Here is a 20658-nt window from a genome sequence, read left to right as displayed (position 1 = left end):
ATTAAGTACTTAATTAGTATATTTAATTGTTTTTATTTCTTTGGTTGGAACTTTGGAGTATTATTAAAATATTATTGCAATGCTATTATGGAAGGAATATATAATTAAAAATGTTTTTTGAGACAAATATAATTAAAAATGTTTGGGTCTATTTTCGTGCCCTCGGTTCCTTAGTTGTGCTCAGTTTTCCCCAGCTCCTTAGTTTTTCCTCAGTTTTCCCCAAGACCTTGTCTGAAACCATCACAGATGCTGTAACGGCCGGTTGCCCGACGGTTGACTGTTATCTTCTGACTAGTGGGGCCACGTAGAGTCCGCAAAGACACGTCAGACCATCCATCTTTGTTTGACCGTAAGCATCGCTGTATCCCTGACCAAAACACGCACGAGTGGGGCTTCGGTATATCGAATGACAAGTGGGCCATGGCGCTGATACAAGGGGCAATACACGGGTAGGAATAGATTTTTAAACGGAGCTCTACAGCGATGGCACGGAGGAGGTGGCCTGCGGGGTGCCGAGATGAGATCGACGTCCACAAAGAACTGCATGAGGCGAGACCAGACGCATTAGATAGATATGAACTAGACGCGTTTAACCATGCAAAGAAGAGAAGAAATGGTCGACGACATCGATGACTACCTCAAAACTTTGACTGACCGTGTCCGACACGAACGCGAGCAATGTAGAGAAAACTAGTGTCTCTCCTTTCTGGCGTGTATAGATAGGTGCTAGAAGAGTGTGGTGGCGAAGGGAAAGACCTCGCGGTGGCCTGTGGCGTCCAGCATAGCGGGGCGGCGTGGCCGTGCCCACATCGGCGTGGATGCATGTTCGGCATTGGCATCAGCATGTACGTTCGGTATTGGCCTCGGTGGTATCTCTGGTGTGTCAGTGATCGAATGAGGGGACGGGATTGAGGGTGCATCCCGACGGTGACGTAGCAGTGGCGTCGAGCATAGCCGTTCTGACCATGCCGATATCGGCATCGGCAAAGTTTGGAGGCTGTGGTGCTCGAATCAAGGAGGGATTTGTTTCTTGTACGCCAAAAGTGATTTGAAACAAGTTTCGTGTTGAAGGTTAGGTAACGAAAGTTTGTAACTAAGCCCAAAATTATACTAGCGCCATGCTGAGGTTCTTTTTGATAGAGCTATACGGTTGGGCAAACTTTTTTGACACTTTTTAGATAGGGTTCCTTGTTGTTACACGTATGGCATCATGTATGGCAAATTTGGGATCATTTGGAGATGTTCAAAAAAATCACTTTGCTTAAACGCATGCTGTTTCGTCTCACTGAAACCAGCTTTTCTAACAAGGTGATTTATTCTACCTTCTCTAAATGACCTCAAATTTCATACAGCTGATCTTCTATACATAGATAGATAGATTTTTTCGTTTTTATATTTTTCGAACTTTTTATTTCCCTTTATAATATCCAATTGATTTTCAGGTCAAAACCTCGAAAAACAGCATCATGTATGGCATCATTTTCGCCATAAATTTCAAATTTTGTGAAACTTTCCCTTTTAGATATTCCTTATTGTTATAGATATAGCATAATGTATGTCAAATTTGGTTAGGTCTCACTGAAACCAGCTTTTGTAACAAGTTAGGTTTTTTCGACCTTCTCAAAAGGGATTTTTTTCTACCTTCTCTAAATGACCTCAAAAATCATACAGACGATCTTCTATACAAAGATAGGTAGATTGTTTCGTTTTTACATTTTTTTGAACTTTTATTTCCCTTTATAATACCCATTTGTTTTCAGGTCAAAACCTCGAAAGTTAACATAACTAGATGGTGAACCCTTCCAAACTTCAAATACAGAGATAGATAGATTGGTTCGTTTATCATTTTTACCGTGAATAGTAATGGCTACAAGAAATCGGTGATAGTCTATCATTTTTTGCGTGAAAAGTAATGGATACAACAAATCGGTGATGGTTTATCATTTTATGCGTGAAAATTAATGGCTACAACAAATCGGTGACAGTTTATCATTTTTTGCGTGAAAATTTATGGCTACAACAAACGGTGATGGTTTATCATTGTTTGCGTGAAAAGTAATGCCTAAAAGAGTTTATAATTTTTAGCGCGTGAAAATAAATACAGAAAACCGCCCTTTAGCATACTTAGAGAGTGGAAGGTAACCGCCGACAGAGAGAGAGATGGGTTATCCTGCCCGTTAGATCATACGATCAACGGTCGACGGGCACGATCCGCGTGACATGGGCTAGACCAATCAGGGCAATGTTGCACGTGTGAGAGAATTTGTGGAGGGAGAGGGCAAAACTGAGTAGTATCAAGAAACCAAGGGCACCTATGTAATAAACAGAATAAGGGATTCAAATATGAGATTTAAAAAATGGAAAATGCGTGTTTTGTACAATAAAACCCATCTTGGCCTATCTCAAACTATTTGCAATACAAATATACATGAGTGTGAGAATTGTGGCCTCATTTAGACAAAATATGTTTTGGGGAAAGCTGTTTTGGGAAGGGCTTATTGTGGAAAACCATGCACCTTCATAGCTACTAGGTGATTTGAGAAGGCCTTTGAGAAGTGGCAATTTGTGGTAAAACTTGATTTATCTATGACTTATCTATGTTTTGAGAACTGGCAATTTGTGGTAAAGACTCCATGAGTATGTGCCACTATTTTTCGGAATTTTTTGCACATTAAATGACTCATTTAACTAGTTAATCACATTTGTTGACTGTCTTTTGACCAGCTACTTGAGGGTAAAACTGAGCATATTGCACTAGCCAGTATTAGCACTCAAGGGGAAAACTGAGCACACAAAAAATGCTAGTATAATGCTCGAGGTTATACCTGAGTATATCTAAATTTCCAGGGTTAGACTCGAGGACGCGTGTTGCGGTGCAGAAATGAAAGACGTGCAATTGTTGACGCGTAGACGCCGGTCGCGGTGCAGAAGTCGAAGACGTGCAATCGTGGACGCGTGGCGCATTGCAGAAGTCCAAGACGTGCAGACGTGCAGCGGTGGACGCGTAGGACGCGAGTCGCATTAACCACCCCTTGCCTTTATAGACGCCTCCTCCCACTATCTCTGTCACTCTCACTCACCTACGCAACGCCGCCTCTCTCACGTCCCATCATCTTCTCCAAAGCAAAAAACCCTCTCTCTCTCCCTCTCCTCTGCCGACGAGATGGACAAGGAGAATGCCAATCCCATCATCCATGGCGCCGTCGGCTCCAAGCGCGACGCCTCCCTCTTCGATGCCGTCCCCTCAACGGACGTCGCCGCCGTCCCCTCAATGGACGTCGCCTCCGCCTCCGCCGGTGCATCGGAGGCTGCTGCCGCCGGTCGCGGTCAGATCCCGCCGGGATGGGACCCCTACGAGCCGGTGCCGTACGTCCCGCCCCCGAACCGCTACGACACCTCCATAGAGGACCCATGGAACGAGGTAACTACGGTTTGCTTGCTTTTTTGTTTTCCATTCCTTTTTGAACCCTATTTGTGCTAGTGTAGATGGATCTGTGGATGGATGAGTATTGGGCTAATATTTGCACCGATTTTATTCCATTTTGCTTTGATCCCTCCTTGATTTCGTTTAAGATTTGGGGTTCGGCCGTTCGGTTAATTTATGCAAGTAATAATGGGATCTCAATCAGTTAATTTATGCAAGTAATCATAGGATCTCAATCAGTTATTTTATGCACGAATCAAAATATATCAACCGTTTAATTTTGCAAATAATCTGGAATGTGTTCAAGTTCAGATCTGGAATCTGTTTCTTTGCCTATGATGAATCGGTGGGCACAGATTTTTACAGGGAGGGTTCAGCGAACCATTTCTGTGTACAAATCTGTTGTGCATGAGCTTTGGTTCGCTTACACCGTCCCTGTAGACATATAATTGTGTCCACTCTAACTGAGGCTGCCTCTGTTTTTCCTAACTTTGTTATCATGCACGTTTGCAACTCATTCACTAATAAATTCCCGTTTGATATGGATCAGCTGTCTGGCAGCGATGTCGACAGCGACGACGAGCACCATGACGTCAAGACTCGCCAGGTGCTGCGGAGGCTGCAGGTCGGCCAGTACGTCTCCTACCTCGACGTCGCCAAGGGTGTCTACAGGTGCCCCTTCTGCACTAGGAGGCTCGGCGGCACTGACTTCAACTGCGTCCTCACGCATGCCGAGAACATCGGCCACACCAACCCCAAGGTCGGCGCGTCGGTGAACCCCAACTCCTTCCGCGCCAAGCACTTGGCGCTCGGCATGCACCTCCGCAACATCCAGCGGGTGGAGATCTCCGGCGGGCGCATGCCTCCGCTCAAGCCCAAGGCTCCCAAGGGGAGCAACAAGTGGAGGCAGAGGCAGATGGGGTAGGCGGAGTCCTGGACGTGTGCTGCTGCTGCCTCCTCCATTTTGTTGTTGGGATCCCTTTGTTGTTAGCTAGGGATCCCTCGTTGTTATGTTGTTAGTATGATGGTGTTGTACTGCTGTGAAGAACCTCGAACCCTACGATGTTTGGCTGCTGAATGCAGCTTATTATCTATATTATCTATCCCTATTCTACTATATGACCTTGTGAATTTATCGTACATTTCCTGTAGATTTGCTTCTAGATTTAACTACATACATATGGACCAGATGGAGTACTAGATTGGGCTCCCTACTAGATTTGCTGCCATATTGGGCAAACAACGAGGGCCAAAAGGCACAAATAATAATTGAAGAAAGAGATAAATACAAGTTTCTCTAGATTTGATACTAATTAGGTGAAAAAAGGCAGAGAGAAGAAGGCAGAAAAGGTACTCTTAAAAGGGAAATGCCAATGGCCGAGAGAGACAAAACCCAGCTCCTGCTCACGTGCAACCAAACGCTATCTCGTCCTGTCCCACGCGGTCCCTTTCTACCAGCCCCACGCGACGCGGGCCCTCACGACGCGGCCCCACACGTCAGCACGGAGCGGTCAACTTAACGGGAATCCTGCCGTCTGAGCTGCTTCTACGGGTTTCAAACAAGCACTTGGAAAAAACTGAGGAAAAACTAAGGAGCTGGGGAAAACTGAGCACAACTAAGGAACTGAGGGCACGAAAATAGAAATCCCTAAACACTATGTTGAAAATGTTGTACGCAAAGTGTGCCTGCCAGTATTTGGTTGGGCACTTGGCAAACATGCCCTTTCCCGAATGTACTGACAACAATAATCGAAAAATTAATGACCCTCGGCAAATAAATAATACTTGGCAAATTGGGGTCTTTGCCTAGTGTTTTCTACCATACACTCGGCAAATCAGTTAATTAGAAATGCAACTCATGTCTTGAAATTAGAAAAGGAAAAAAATAGCATTAGTAACACATCGTAAAATGATCCATGTGGGTAAATTAGGAGTGTTTAAGATAAAAATGGGCTGCGACGTTTAAGGAATTAAGTGTATTATTAGGCCTTTAACAAAACAAAATTTGAAGTGCATGAAAGAGTTAACAAAAGTTGAAACTCACCTTGGCAACATTTTGTTTGTCATGCAAAGATGCATGTGTGTACCAAATATGGGAACATTACCAAAAACTATTGAATGCATGTATATGGACATGAACATGGTCATTTATCTTGAAAGCCATGAATGTTTATAGCTGATAGTCCCTTTTGCATAGGTTTTTTATTTGCAAACAAACGTCAAAATCCGCGTTTATCATTTTTTCTTGCAACTAGTACACATAAAAGGGCACAATTTCCAAATTTATAGCCTGGCCCGCACCCCTCATCTCTCTCTGTCTCCTCTCGTTCTCTCTGGTGCCGGTCCCCCAACCCTTTCTCTACCGGTTCCTGCCGCCGCGGCGGTCCTTTCCTCCGCGGCAACCCCTATCTAGGCTAGGTTTCCGGCGTGCTCCTGCTACCTCTCGTCTCTGTCGTGGCTGCGGCTGGCCCCTGCTTCGACTACCTGGCTCCTACCATTACGGCTCCTCCCTCGGCTCCCTTTCTCCAGGTGAGTTCCGCGGTCACCCTTCGGTAACATGGCCATCGAGCAAAACAAATGCAGTGTAGTAGAGGTAAATTTAAGCAGTAAGAAAGGCTCCTGACGTGGAATATCAAATACGAGTACAGTAGAATATATGAATACGATGTTAAACAGAAGCCCCTGGCTCAGCTTGATGCCAGGAAAATAAGAGACTTCGAATTTCTATCTTCCTGTATATACCACGTGCCAAGAATGGAACATTTGGACGAATACTGGCTTGATTAGTGATATTTTTCTTTAGCTTCAGCAGTATGTCAGGTGCATTGTTGCATTTAATATGTTCCAACATGACTGCATTGCGTGTGCTCAATTATTATTGCTGATACTTCCCTCAACTTTTGTACTCCCTCTATCCAGAAAAGAATGTCACAGATTGGTCATCTAATTCGTGACAGAGGGAGTTTTATTATTAATGATAGAGTTTAAAAAAATAAATATTAAAGCAATATTTATTATAGAGAATGAGTTCATAATTTTGTTCTAGTTGTATTGTACATTAGTTGGAACATACGCACACTTGCTAGTAGTAGTGATTCGACAGTTCAGTTAACATAGAAATCCCTTGTTAATTTAGCCCTTTGATCGCTGCTCTCTTGAAAGCAATAATAATGGACTCTTGTACAAATAATGACGGATGAATTTTATGAATTAACACATACACATGTTAACATATAATCACGGTCACTCAATACACAATACATCTTTTGTAGGAAACATACATCCACATCCACTATAAGAGTTTGTTCGTCAAAACGAAACAAAATAAATCATGGTGTCCAAGCAGGAATATGCATCAAATCAGTGGCAGATAACCTAAGACAGACGGGTTTGATACAACATGAGAAGGCGATGCGCTACTTCTGTCATGGCAGGTCGTTGATCCACATCAAGGTTCAGACATTCCACAGCGAGCCCAGCTAGGCTATCAAAACATCTCCAAATCACTTTCCACTTCAATGTCCTTTTCAAATAACTCGGTTGCTCTCTTACCCTTTTTGTGAACTTTTAGAAAACTTTTCACCAATTTATAGTTGTCACAATGTGTGCCCTTGTTTCTACTAATAAGTTCTAGGAGTACCACTCCAAAACTGTACACATCACTTTTTTCAGTTAGTAGGCCTCTCTGCAGATATACAGGGTCCATATAACTCATGTCACCAATGACTGATGCAGTGTGTTCTTTATCTCTTGCAATCAACCTTGAAATGCCAAAATCTGAAATTTTGGGTACTAAATTATCATCCAAGAGTATATTTGCTGGTTTAACATCACCATGCAGGATTTTAGTATTGGTTTTTCAATGCATATAAGCCAGACCATCTGCTGATTCTGCGGAAATTCTTAAACGTGCAACCAAGTTGAGAGGCTCCATGCTGTTGCTATGTAGAATGTCATCAAGGCTACCTTTGGATAGAAACTCATAGTCATACTAGCAATGGGATATCAAATTCTAGGCAACAACCAATGAGCCTCACAATGTTCTTGTGGATCACTTGAGATTGGATAATAACTTCATTTGCAAATTGTTCATTTTCTAGGATGCTACCACTAATTGGCTTCTTTACTGCAACTATTTCATCACCAACAATACCCTTGTAAACTTCACCGAAGCCACCTTTTCCAATGAAATTGCTACTCTTCAAGATATGTTTCAGTGCCTCCTTTTTGAAAATCTTTATAATCTTTGCCTTCTCTATTGTGGGTCTGCCAATTTTTGCATAAAACTCTCTTGTCTTCCTTTTCTCTTTGCGAAGAAGAATAAGGAATGATAAAAGGGCTATAAGAAAAATATCACCTATTACACCTACATAGAAAGAAGCAAACTTATTTTGCATCACTAAATTTCAAATGACTAATCTGATAGACTAACCACTAGGAATTGCAGGAAAAGTACTGAATGCAAAACTATGCTGATAATTCTGTGCATTTCAACATTCAGAATATATACTGACTTACAAACTAAGTAGCTTATTTTCAGTAAGGTGGGTAAGGTAGTTGGAGGTGTTCGCTCATCTTAGCTGGACCCTCACCAAACCAGTTGTAACCTCGCCATCTCTATTGGCGAAGATGGCCCTCTATAGGAGGCCAATGCGGACATATCATGATTATACACTATTTAGCATGTAACAAAGTAATAATTTTCTTGGATGTGTTCTTATTGGGCAAAAATAATTACAAAAGTAGTTGCATTTGTGAAGTAATTTATTTTCTTTAGTTTGATTCTTACCCACGACCACCTTTGCTACTAGGGGGAATTTCTTCGTACAGTTTCCTCTTCATTCCGGCTTTGCAAAGACAGTCATAGCCTCCTGGCTTGTTCTTGCAGATTCCCTGGCAAGGATACTTAGCAGGTTGTTCACATTCATTGATATCTGTAAACAACAACAACAACAACAGAAGTGAGCTCTATTTTGTTAGTCTAGATAGAAGGTGGTGTTTATGTTGTATATTATACCTTGGCATCCATTTTTGATATAAGGATTGCCCTCGTAGTTCTCCGAGTACTTGCAGACATAACCTTGGCCATTGGTTGCACTGGGACAATACCAGCTAGCCTTCCGCCGGGCATGTGCTGTTCCTTATGGAAAAATTATACACAAAGGGCATGCCCCTGGGGAATTTATTGGGTATCATCTCGTATCCGTCGATGTCCATCGTCGAGAAGTAGTACCAGGCCTTCTCCACCGGCATGCCGTAGCTGCAGAGGTAGGTGTCCCGGTCAGTGTTGTTCCTGGGATACAACGCCACCGAGAACGTGCTGCAGTTGCGGGGCTCCGCTTCCGGTAGCACAGGGGCCTGGCAGCAGCCACGTCCCATACACGACCCGTTTTTCAGAAGCAACAGATAGCCCGGGCCAATAGCTCCTATGCGACACAGTTGAGTGAAATTCTCCACGGTGCGATGTTGTTGGCTCAAATAGCTACCATGCGTCGTTTTTTATGCTTCAAATAGCTCGCATGCGATAGGCAGCTGACGCGGGTTAAGAAACTTAGTTAGGATGCGATTAGGTTAGGACAGTGAGGGTTATAACAAGTGGGGTCCACCTGGTCCATGTACGGCAGAGTCAACCGTTCACGAGTGAGGGTCCCGCATGTCTCAACGGTCTGCTCGACTCGCGCGTGGTGAACTGGGAACGGCGGCGAGCGGCGGCGCCCTGGGCTTCTTCTCCGATAGCGGCCCTTTTTCATCTCAGCGGCGGCGGAGCGTCTATCTCGGCGGCGGCGGAGCTATTGCAGGTGAGTAATTGCAAAACCCTAGTCTCATACCCCTGGATCTTGGCCTGATTTTCTTTTTTGTTGCCGATTTAGAATCTGCGTATCTGGGCGGATCGAGAGGAGCGCGGGCTGAATCGGATGGAGGGACGAGACGGTGCTTCAAATCGGTAATGCGCCCCTTCTTTTAATGTTATCGTTATCGATTTGGGGCCGATTTGGGGATCAATTGCTTACGCCGCCGCTGCCCACCATTGACAGGGGAGATGCTGCGCCCGATTCTGCCAGCACATTCGCAATTACAGTCGAATTTTTTCCATGTAAAGCCAAGTTGAGTGATGGAAGCGTCCAAGACATTGCAAATAGCACCGTGAGGTTGGCTCTTGATCTTGAAGATGTTGATCCGCAGGAATTGGAGGGAAAGGAGGAGGAGGCCGTGCGCAATCTGGTGGAGAAGATAGGGGAGAAGATTGTTTGGGGTCCAGAACAAGAGGTGTCTGTGCTACGGTTTGACAACTATAAGGGTGAATATGTGAGAATTGAAGATGGAGAATCTATGGTTGCTGAAATTGATCGTCAAGAAGGGTGGGAAAGCAATCAAGTAAGTTTTCATGCAGAGCTTATTGATCTACAAACAAATTCCAGAGTAGGTTATGTGCCATCAAAGATGGCTGCACAGATGCAAGATGATGAGTGGGCTTCACAAAGGAGGGGGCAGATGTTGGCATTGCTCACTGAACCGACAATACTAGCTGAAGATATAGGGGCTGATGCAGATGCAGAGGAGGGAAACCATGGTGCTCAAAAGATTGTTGTTGACTGGAATGTAGTAGAGTTAAATGAAAAAACAGATTTAGTCATTGCACCAATATCTGACATTGAAATGGCCAAAATGTTTGGCATTCCAGTTGATGATAGAGATGAAGGCCGTGCAACTGAGGATGACAGTTCTTTGCCTGCAGATGGTAACACAAATGCAGGCCGTGGAAATGAGGATGAAGAAGACCTGATGAGACAGGCTGCAGATGATGTGGATGATGCAAATGACAATGAGCTGGTCTGTTTGTATGACAAAGAGAACCCAGTAGTTGAGGTTGGAAAGTTGTGGCCAAATATGAATGAGTTTAGGATGTCTTTTAGGACCTATGCAGTGAAAAAAAAGTTTGATGCCAAGACTATGTGGACTGATAGGAAGAAATTTTATGCTAGGTGCAAAGGCTATGATGGTGGTGGAAATCCATGCAAATGGTACATATCTGCCAGACTACAACCTGATGGCAGTACAGTCAGGGTAAATCAAATACCAAACCAGCATATATGTATGACCACTTCACAGAGAGTTTCAAATATGACAAACCAGCTTTGGATTACAGAGAAGATTACTCCTATTTTAGCAAAAACTCCAAACACTACTGCAAAAAGGCTTAAAGTGGACTTGGAGAAGCTATACCCCATCAAACTGAAATATACCACAGTTTGGAAGGCAAAACAAAGGGCAATGAAATCATTGTATGGTGACTGGGCAAATACATTTAGGATGTTGTATAGCTTTAAAGCTGAGGTGGAGAAGAGGTCACCTGGAAGTGTGGTGGAGATAGATACAGAGGTTTCAGAGGATGGCAGTGTTTACTTCAGCAAGTTTTTTATGTGTTTGAAGCCTTGCATAGATGGATTCAAAGCAGGATGTCGTCCATATTTGAGCATAGACTCTTCTTTTTTGACTGGCAAGTGGAATGGTCAGTTGGCTGCATGCAATGCTTTGGATGGACACAACTGGATGTTCCCAATTGCAATTGGACTGTTTCAATCAGAGACAGAGGCAAGCTGGACATGGTTCATGATGCAACTGAAAAGATGCATAGGGCCAGCTATGGTTTGACTAGCATTAAAACATGGTCAAAACACAAAATTGAGAAATGAAGCATGGATCCTTCTTACTTACACCTAAATGAACCTATTTCCAAGTTTTGGTTCCATTCCATGATTCAAAGTTCAAACCCTTCTCTCAAATCCTCGACTTAAATGCAGAGAGTTCAAGATATCACACTATACACATGATTTTTTCGTTACAATGTATCTACACCATGTTTATCAACTTGAGTTGTTGCTAGATGATATAAGAAGACAATGTGAGCAGGATTCATATTTTTTTGAATTTTTTTGAATTTTTTATCCTCATTTCAAATCTGGTCAAAGCTATGGTTTGACTAGCATTAAAACATGGTCAAAACACAAAATTGAGAAATGAAGCATGGATCCTTCTTACTTATACCTAAATGAACCTATTTCCAAGTTTTGGTTCCATTCCATGATTCAAAGTTCAAACCCTTCTCTCAAATCCTCGACTTCGTACGGCAGAGTTCAAGATATCACACTATACACATGATTTTTTCGTTACAATGTATCTACACCATGTTTATCAACTTGAGTTGTTGCTAGATGATATAAGAAGACAATGTGAGCAGGATTCATATTTTTTTGAATTTTTTTGAATTTTTTATCCTCATTTCAAATCTGGTCAAAGCTATGGTTTGACTAGCATTAAAACATGGTCAAAACACAAAATTGAGAAATGAAGCATGGATCCTTCTTACTTACACCTAAATGAACCTATTTCCAAGTTTTGGTTCCATTCCATGATTCAAAGTTCAAACCCTTCTCTCAAATCCTCGACTTAAATACGTGCAGAGTTCAAGATATCACACTATACACATGATTTTTTCGTTACAATGTATCTACACCATGTTTATCAACTTGAGTTGTTGCTAGATGATATAAGAAGACAATGTGAGCAGGATTCATATTTTTTTGAATTTTTTTGAATTTTTTATCCTCATTTCAAATCTGGTCAAAGCTATGGTTTGACTAGCATTAAAACATGGTCAAAACACAAAATTGAGAAATGAAGCATGGATCCTTCTTACTTACACCTAAATGAACCTATTTCCAAGTTTTGGTTCCATTCCATGATTCAAAGTTCAAACCCTTCTCTCAAATCCTCGACTTCGTACGGCAGAGTTCAAGATATCACATTGTACACATGATTTTTTCGTTACAATGTATCTACACCATGTTTATCAACTTGAGTTGTTGCTAGATGATATAAGAAGACAATGTGAGCAGGATTCATATTTTTTTGAATTTTTTTGAATTTTTTATCCTCATTTCAAATCTGCTGGCCAGCTAACCCTAACGGCCAATCTGGACCGTCAGCTAACCTGAGGACCAACCGCATTCGTCCGATCTGTGCTTCTAGAAGGATTCCCCGCGGGCTGGCGAGCGTGATCCGTGGGAGGACTAGTTCTCGAATCTGATTGGCTGCCATCTATTCTCTGTTTGGGCTGAGCTCAGATCCTTTTGACCGCTGGGCCGAATCGTGTCGCCTCCTGGAGAGCCTGCGCCCGACCGAGCCATCGAGCAGAACGCCCACGTCGGCATGCATGTCCCATGCAGCGTCGCAGCACAGCTATTGTCTTGTAGAGTGCAGCCTCCTAGTCTCAGCCTTGCCACTCCTTTTAAAGAGTACACATAAAATACTAGGGGAGCAACGGTAAAACCAACGGTAACAAAACTTACTTTATTTTATTCAACTAATTATCGTCTGTCATAACAAAACTGATTTTATTTTATCCAACTCTTTTTCATGTGTCTTGCTCAAATACAAGCATAACATACTTAGTTTCTTCAAAATCAAATCATGCTTGTGTGTCATTGCCAAATCCAAACATAACAAAACTCGTTTTGATTTATTTAACTCATTTTCGTGTGTCTTTGCCAAGTACAAACATAACATACTTAGTTTCTTGAAATTAGATCATGCTTATGTGTCATTGCAATATCCAAACATATGATAACTCATTTTGATTTATCCAAATCATTTTGGTGTGTCTTTGCCAAATACAAGAATAACATATTTAGTTTCTTGAAAATCAAATCATGCTTGTGTGTCATTGCCAAATCCAAACATACCAAAACTCATTTTGGTTTATTCAACTCATTTTTCGTGTGTGTTTGCCAAATACAAGCATAACATAGTTTCTTTAAATCAACTCATTTTCGTGTCTATTTTACAAACTCATTTTATTTTAGTCGATTCATTTTCTTAATACTCTACTTTAAGTGCAAACGGTCATGTACAAACATACACAAGCAAATCAGAAGGGCATCTTTTTTCAGCCCTGCCCGCGTAGTACCGTAGCTATTTATTACGTCTCAGACCCGTGTCGCCCGTCGGTGTCGCAGTGCGGGGGGCGGCGTGCTCTCTTTTCAGCGGGCGCAGCACACATTGGCGGGCAGTGCAGGCAGACGTGCCATCGTTTCAGCAAACACGGGCATGCAAACGACCACGGGTCATGCTCATCCATTTAATTTTCTCACACGCCCCCTCCCCTTCTCCTTCTCTTTCACACGATGCCTCCATCCACTCCCCTTCCTCTGGCTATTTAAGGGCACCCATCCCCTTCCTCTTCGCCACTCACCACTACTCTCTCCTTCTCTCAAGCGCCGCAACCGTCCTATCCGTGCCCTAGCCCTAGCCACCACCAAGCCCATGGCGTTCACCCACCCAACTTACCGTCTCCCGGCGACCGTCCCGGAGCGCGAGTTCCCGGCGGGAGTCATTGTGGAGAACCAACTCCGTGTGTGGACCATTTCTAGGTGGAGGACTGGCAGGGAACTTGCGGAGGTATTCCTCTCGCAAGGCTACCGCCACCTCAACCTTCCTCGCGGCGCGCCGCCCATGTTCCACCTCGACGGGTACTTCGATGGCGGGGACAACGGTCAACTCCAGATCGGCCTCACCGTCCGCTTCGTCAACCCCCACGACGCCTTCTTCCTTCTTGGTAAGGTGTTTTGGTGTGGATGCGAGTTCATCGCATTCACAACCTACAATATCTTCACCAATTTCCGTGCAATCTTCCCCTCTCTCGGGAACATGCACTCCCTCCCCTACAACTTCCACTACACGCCCACCACCCCCATCGCCATCGAGGAGGAGGAGGAGTGACCACCGGAGGAGCCAAGCCAAGGAGGAGCCAAGCCAAGGAGGAGCCAAGGAGGAGCCAAGGATGACGGCGTCGCGTCTTCTTTTAATGTTTTCTAGTTTTTATTATCTATTGTCGTTGTGTGTGTTTTTTATCGTGTGAGTTTGTATCGTGTGAGTTTGTACCGTGTGCTTCCTTGGGCATATATGCCCCACTTTATCTATTCTATTTAATTTCAATGTTTTATGAGTATTCTTATTTAATTTTCATGTGGTCAAACATTTATGCATTTGGTAAAACATTTGTGCATCACATTGCTCAATCCTAACCCTTAAACATCTACAACTGAGAAAAGAGTGATATCAAATGAAAAACCCAGGCCGTGCTTTACATTTAACTTAACAGGCCGGCCCACAGGGTTAGGTCTCAATCCTTACCCTTTTTTTTTCGTTTACAGACGCAACCCGCTTTACATTTAGCTTAACAGGCCGGGCCAGGCCCAGGCCGCTTCTCTTTTCCTCCAATTCTTTTCATCTATTTCTTTTTTATTTTTTCTTTTGCTTCTCATTTTCTGTGCTCAAATTTGAATGTTACTCATTTTATTTACAAAACTTTATAATACAATTTGCTCATTGCCTTATATTGAAGGCTACATAACAATGCACTTTGTTCTTCTATCACAAAAACAGTGCACGTTGAACGGTAACTAACATTGCACAAAAACTAAATTGCAACTCATTCTTCACGGTCATCTAGATGGAAATCAAACAGGGGTGCCCTGTCATTCATATCTAACTGCATCGTCTATCGACTAATGATCAGCACATAAGCAATCCCAAGAGCAATTACACAAATATAAAAGAATGCAGCCATCATATTATCCTGCTTCTTCAGAACCACGAGTTTCTTTATCTGCTTGTGCATCTGCTTCAGCTCATTCAACTCAGCTACCTTGAATTCTTCCCCATTCCCAACAGTTGAAGCAAGCCCGCCGGTGGTGGGAGCTACAGATTTGTCCAACATCAGCCCCAGGGATGCGCCTTGACCTTGAATCCTATCGATGTACTCGTCCAACCACTCAAAATGCTTGCAATTGCGTAGATCCTGAAACCAATTCCCAAATCAGAACGATGAACCCTAATTCCCAAATCGGAAATATGAACCCTAATCCCCAAATCGGCACAAAAAGCAGAAATTGGACACACCTAAATGAAATTGGGAGAGGTATAACCAAGATCTGACCTTCCCCAGCTCTGGCTTGCTGTCGCACTTGACATACTCGCGCCCAAGATTGCCGTGCGTGTCGGACATGGTGACACGCCGCTTCAGGGGGGCGGTACGGGGGCAATCCGGGCAACTCATCATCGGCACTGGACCATATTGCGGCCAGCGGGATTGGGAGGATGAAGCGCTCGACATCTGCCGCCGCGATTTGTCGCCGGAGCCCGAGAAGAAGAGGGGACAGGGGTGGAAGATGCGGGCAACGGTCGAAATGGTGGCGTTGGATGGCTCCGGGGAGTGGCGGCTCTGTTTTCTGTTGTTAGTTGTGGGTCCCACGCCGTGACGTGGACAACTGGTGGGTCCCGCGCTTGAGGCCCCCTCAGCTGATGTGTATAAGTTGTGGGACCAGTGCTTGAGGCCCCTCGGCTGATGTGTATAAGTTGTGGGACCCGCGACGATCACATAATACTACCACTAACCTGTGTCTGGGCCGACTGTCGCACATAGGCTATTTGGGCCATCTTAGCTGTCGCACGAGAGCTATTTCCACCAACAACGTCGCATTCTGGACGCGTTTCTCCAACGACGTCGCATAGGAGCTATTCGCCCCAGATAGCCCATATTGTCCGACGTGTCCCCGACGACCTGGGATACCACAGGTTCGACGCTGTTGCCGACACTGACGAGAATGTTGCTCGTCCCAAACAGGAGGAATGTGCCGTTTGGCCCGTCACGGTCAAACACCGTCCACAGGTGGTCGGTGGTGTCGGTGCTGCAAGGAGAGATAGATCTGCTGAAGAGCTCCAGCGGGACAGCCCACTGCTTCCTGCTAGGTAGGTCGGAGCTACCCGCTAGGTAGACGAGCTCAAGCATGTCCTAGAACACGCCGCTGTAAGGCCAGCTGGCATTCGGATCGTCGAGTCGTCGAGCTCGCGGTTCGTGATGAAGGCTCGAGGTGGAAGGAAGGAGTTATTGCAGGTGACCTCGAAGCCCTCAAGGAAGCAGACGGAACCTATGCCAAACGGGAAGGGGATGAGGACGAGTGATCGGCAACACAACGGCACATGCATGCGGGGTCTGGTAATCAGCAGCCGCTGCAAGGAGTAGTAGGATTATCGGAAGCAGCAGCCGGGAATGAAACTGCGAGCTAGGCGTCGCCATTCTATGGCTATGCCAATGCTTTGCACTTGTGGAACACAATCCTGTGGTTTGCAGACTGTAGACACACATATTTATTGTTTAGAAATATATACAAAGGCAAGCTTGATCGAAGTTAATACACCATTAATACGCCCTTCAAGCCAAAATATAAGTACATTTGGATTAGTTATGAGACACTATTTTAAGTTTGACTAAATTTATAGGAAATAATATGAACATTCATGACATCCAACAAATACACAAGCAAAATGTATTTCATCTTTGATCTAATGATAGTAGTTTGGTGTCACGGATGTCTAAATTCCACAACTCTGATTGAACCTAAAATAATTTAACCGAGATATACTGGAAAAGGTATTTCTGAACCTGGGTGTAGATGCTCCTGGTTGAACAAAAAATAGCAAATAAATAAATAAAAACTGAATTTTTTGTAAAATGAATATGAACAAATGTTCTAACTTCACACCAAAATCTCCGGAAAAAGACATATGTAGTGAGTGATAATAAACAAATTTAGATCTTCCAAACAACACTGCATTTTGTCTATTTTTGCACAGATCGCTACGTATGTCTTTTCTCGGAGATTTTTTTGCACAGATCGCTACGTATGTCTTTTCGGAGATTTAGGACACTTGTTCATGTTCATTGTCCAAAAATTTCAGATTTTGTTTGAATTTGTTTGCTATTTTCTCTGATTGTTTATTCAACCAGGAGCATCTACACCCGAGTTCAGAACTGGTTTTTCGAGATATAGTTTCATTTTGTGCCGGAGGAGTAGTCCACAGCTTATTGTACTGAACTTGGGTCTGACTGAGGCACAAAGCTTGGAGAATGGGGCTAAATTATGAATGTCCAGTACTCGCACCAACTGATTAGCTTAAATTTTAGTAATGGCAAGTAAAATAGAGGTGCATGTATAAGCAGATATACTATTTGTTTAGATGATGGACAGAATACTCTCCCAGTCTTCACATTGTTATTATTCAAGTACACATTAATTCGCATACATATAAAACAGCAAAACTATTTATCTTTTTTTAAATGAGGTTTAGTTTAGGACTTCGAAAGAAAGTTTTGATTTAGAATGACAAAGTTACATCCTACGTTTTTGAAGACCAAGAATGAGAGTGTCAGAAATGTTATTTTCTGCATTAAATAGCCTCGTTATTGCTTTGCCCAGTGGGCCGTTTGACTCTTTAAAGTTGACTGATAAGGGTTGCATGGCAGGATGAAGTCGTCGTCGTCGCGTCATCAGTGTCAGCAGGCGAGCCACACGACACGGCCTTGGGCCACGGCAGACGTAGCATGTCCGGTCCGGCGGTCCGTGCAGCCATCCTCTCTATCTCTTGTGACCTCCCTCTCTCTGTACAGCAATAACATTTGCCTAAGCGAAGTTCAGTCCCAGCAAGGAACGGGTAATGTTACTTCCAGTTATAGTTTTCCACGCATCCTGGCCTCCTATGAAGTGGTGGTGAGGAATACTATCCCGACCACCTCCTCGTGTAAGCACTGGGAGGATATATGGCGTGGTGTTGCCAGGCCCGGTGTGCTGGATTGGCAACGGTAGAGTTAATCCATCATCCGCCCCCAACGGAGAAGGGATCAGGACTGGGGCCAACTGCTTGCGCTCACTGATAGAGTTAGTTCTTGGCTGTGAGCTTGATCGTCATCTGGTTGGTGATGTTGATCAGTGGCAAAGACAGTGGTATTTTATAATTTGCCACACTTTTCTTCACACCTTTGTTGATGACATCATGTCCTAGTTTGTGGCCATGCCAGAGATGAGAGAGGACGAAGGGTGCCATATTTGAGTGGTGGGGAAGTTATTGTGCCGCTATTGGCGGAAAGAGAATCCATGTCTGATCGTTGGCTCGCTGGTACCATGAAAGCATGAGAGAGGTTTAGGGTTTTAGAAGGAAACCAGGCCACACGGATGGAGCGATCAGATATTCAAATTACATGGGTTATAATAAGGATATACTCTACGATACGGTAGGAGTTTAACTAATACGACCATATTGGTCTTGGCAAGAATCTTAACGTACTAACAACACATGGTTGCACATAAGGTAGTTTAACCAAATCTCCCACAATTTAAGAGCAAGGAACGAACCAATAAGTAGGAAGACGAACAATTACCATCACACTTCACGACGCTATGCTCTAGAACAAAGAGTACTTACTTATTACAGACCCTCGAGGGGCCAAAATAAATAGACCAAAGCCAGGATACCTAGTCTCGGAGAGAAGCAGACAAGTAAAGATATGACATAGCGATAAATGTCTACTGAAATCAAGGTTGCAGAGGACATCATACTAGTACTAGTTTGCTAGGCACCAGCGGTAGCAGCAGTGTGGGGTTCATACTCATGGGTGGGTGTGGCAGGGCACAACTCGGCCCGATTATCCAGGAAATTAATTGCACCTTTGAGTGTAGGGCGTTGGTTCTCATCTCATTCAGAACACCGGAGGCCCAGGAGAATGACTTGCTCCATCTCCATCTTGTCAAACTGGCCACCAAGCTTCTGGTCGGCAACGTCGTCCACGAATGTTCCTGGTCGATCTATGTGCAGCTTCCGGACTTTGTCAGGGTCATATTTTCCATGTGCTATCTCTAGCAGGACAATCCCAAAACTGTAGACGTCCGAGCTGCGGCGAAAATGGACATGTCCATCTTTCATGCACAGAGGATCCATGTAGAATGCGGTTCCAATAGCTCTTGTTGTCTTCAATGATGTTTCTAGGCTGTCTTGGGCGACTCTCGACAGGCCAAAGTCGCCGAGCTTGGCGTTAAATTCATTATCCAAGAGTATGTTGCTTGGTTTTATATCTCTATGCAAGATGTATGGCTTGCACTCGTGGTGGAGGTAATGAAGAGCAGAACATAAGCCCTTCACTATTTTATACCTGCAACATATATCCACCCGGAACATAAATCTTATCAGGTCCACTATTTCAAAGAGTTCAATTTTTTCTAGAGAAAAGTAGATTTCACTAAAGTATGCTAGAATAACTAAACATGTATGCACCTCTTTGCCCATGATAGTACTTCCCGTGTTTCGCACTGCTCATCCGGGTGCAGGTGCTGGTGGAGGTTGCCATTGGGCACGAGTTCATAGACAAGGAAGAGCTTGATGTTTTGACGGTGCAAGCACCAAAACATAAAGTTGTTTATGCTGCAGCACCAGCCTTCAAGCCTCACCACATTACCATGGCCTGTTCGGCTGATGGTGCCCAACTCTGCCAGGAAGTCCTTAAATTCTCCCATTGAGTCTTTGAGGATTCTCTTAACAGCCACCTGCTCCTTCTTGAGACTCCCACTGTATACCACGCCGAAGCCACCCGCTCCGATCTTCTTGGTGTCAGAGAATCTGTTCGTTGCGATAGATAGGTCACGGTACTCGAACCGCTTCAGCCGACTTCCCTGCCCAAAGGAGTCGCGTGTGCGTTTCCACCTATACCATGACAGGATCAACCAAATTGCCAATAGTAGGGCAAACACAAGAATCGCTGCTCCTCCAATAATCAACGCTTCAGCGTGACGACCTGCTCAAGGGAAGAAGGGCAATAAAACTAAGCATCTCTATGTAGGTTTATTATTGTATGCAAAAAGAGTTGGCATGCGAATTTCCTGATTAGCATGAATGCTTAGTGCAACGTGAATGGATGGTTATCAAGTAGTCAACACACAATTAATAACATTGCGAAAGACATGTACAATTCTCTCCATTTGCTGCTATGTCAGAGCAAAATTGGCTATCATTTTATTAGACAATACAATTCGCTTTCATGAATGTCACAAAATCGGCGGTAAATTAATTGTCCACATATACTCTGGAGATCATTTAATCAACTCATAACAATGTAAAATTGGTTGTAAACTACATGTCCATAATATCCTGCTAGGATTCGCTGGATTAATCTATGTTTGGTCTAAGTTTGAGAAAATTATATATTAATTATAAATATTACTACCTCCATCCCAAGGCTTAAGGCCTTTTTTTTCAGAAAATCAAACTATGTTAAGTTTGACTAAGTTTTTATCAAAAAATATTAACATGAAAAGTACAAAATCAATATCATTAGATAGATAATG

At 43.6% G+C, this 20658-nt stretch overlaps 2 pseudogenes; both read right to left on the bottom strand.

The window, feature by feature from the left end:
- Window positions 1-6799: 6799 nt before the first annotated feature.
- Window positions 6800-8803, bottom strand: LOC127328452 (wall-associated receptor kinase 4-like; annotated as a pseudogene).
- Window positions 8804-18749: 9946 nt separating this feature from the next.
- Window positions 18750-20658, bottom strand: part of LOC127328427 (L-type lectin-domain containing receptor kinase IX.2-like) — a 28577-nt pseudogene continuing 26668 nt past the window's right edge.

This window comes from Lolium perenne, chromosome 1, assembly GCF_019359855.2.
Source record: "Lolium perenne isolate Kyuss_39 chromosome 1, Kyuss_2.0, whole genome shotgun sequence".
Lineage (NCBI taxonomy): Eukaryota > Viridiplantae > Streptophyta > Magnoliopsida > Poales > Poaceae > Lolium > Lolium perenne.
The sequence above is the reverse complement of the archived record's forward strand: the minus strand, read 5'-3'. Positions and strand labels throughout refer to the sequence as shown.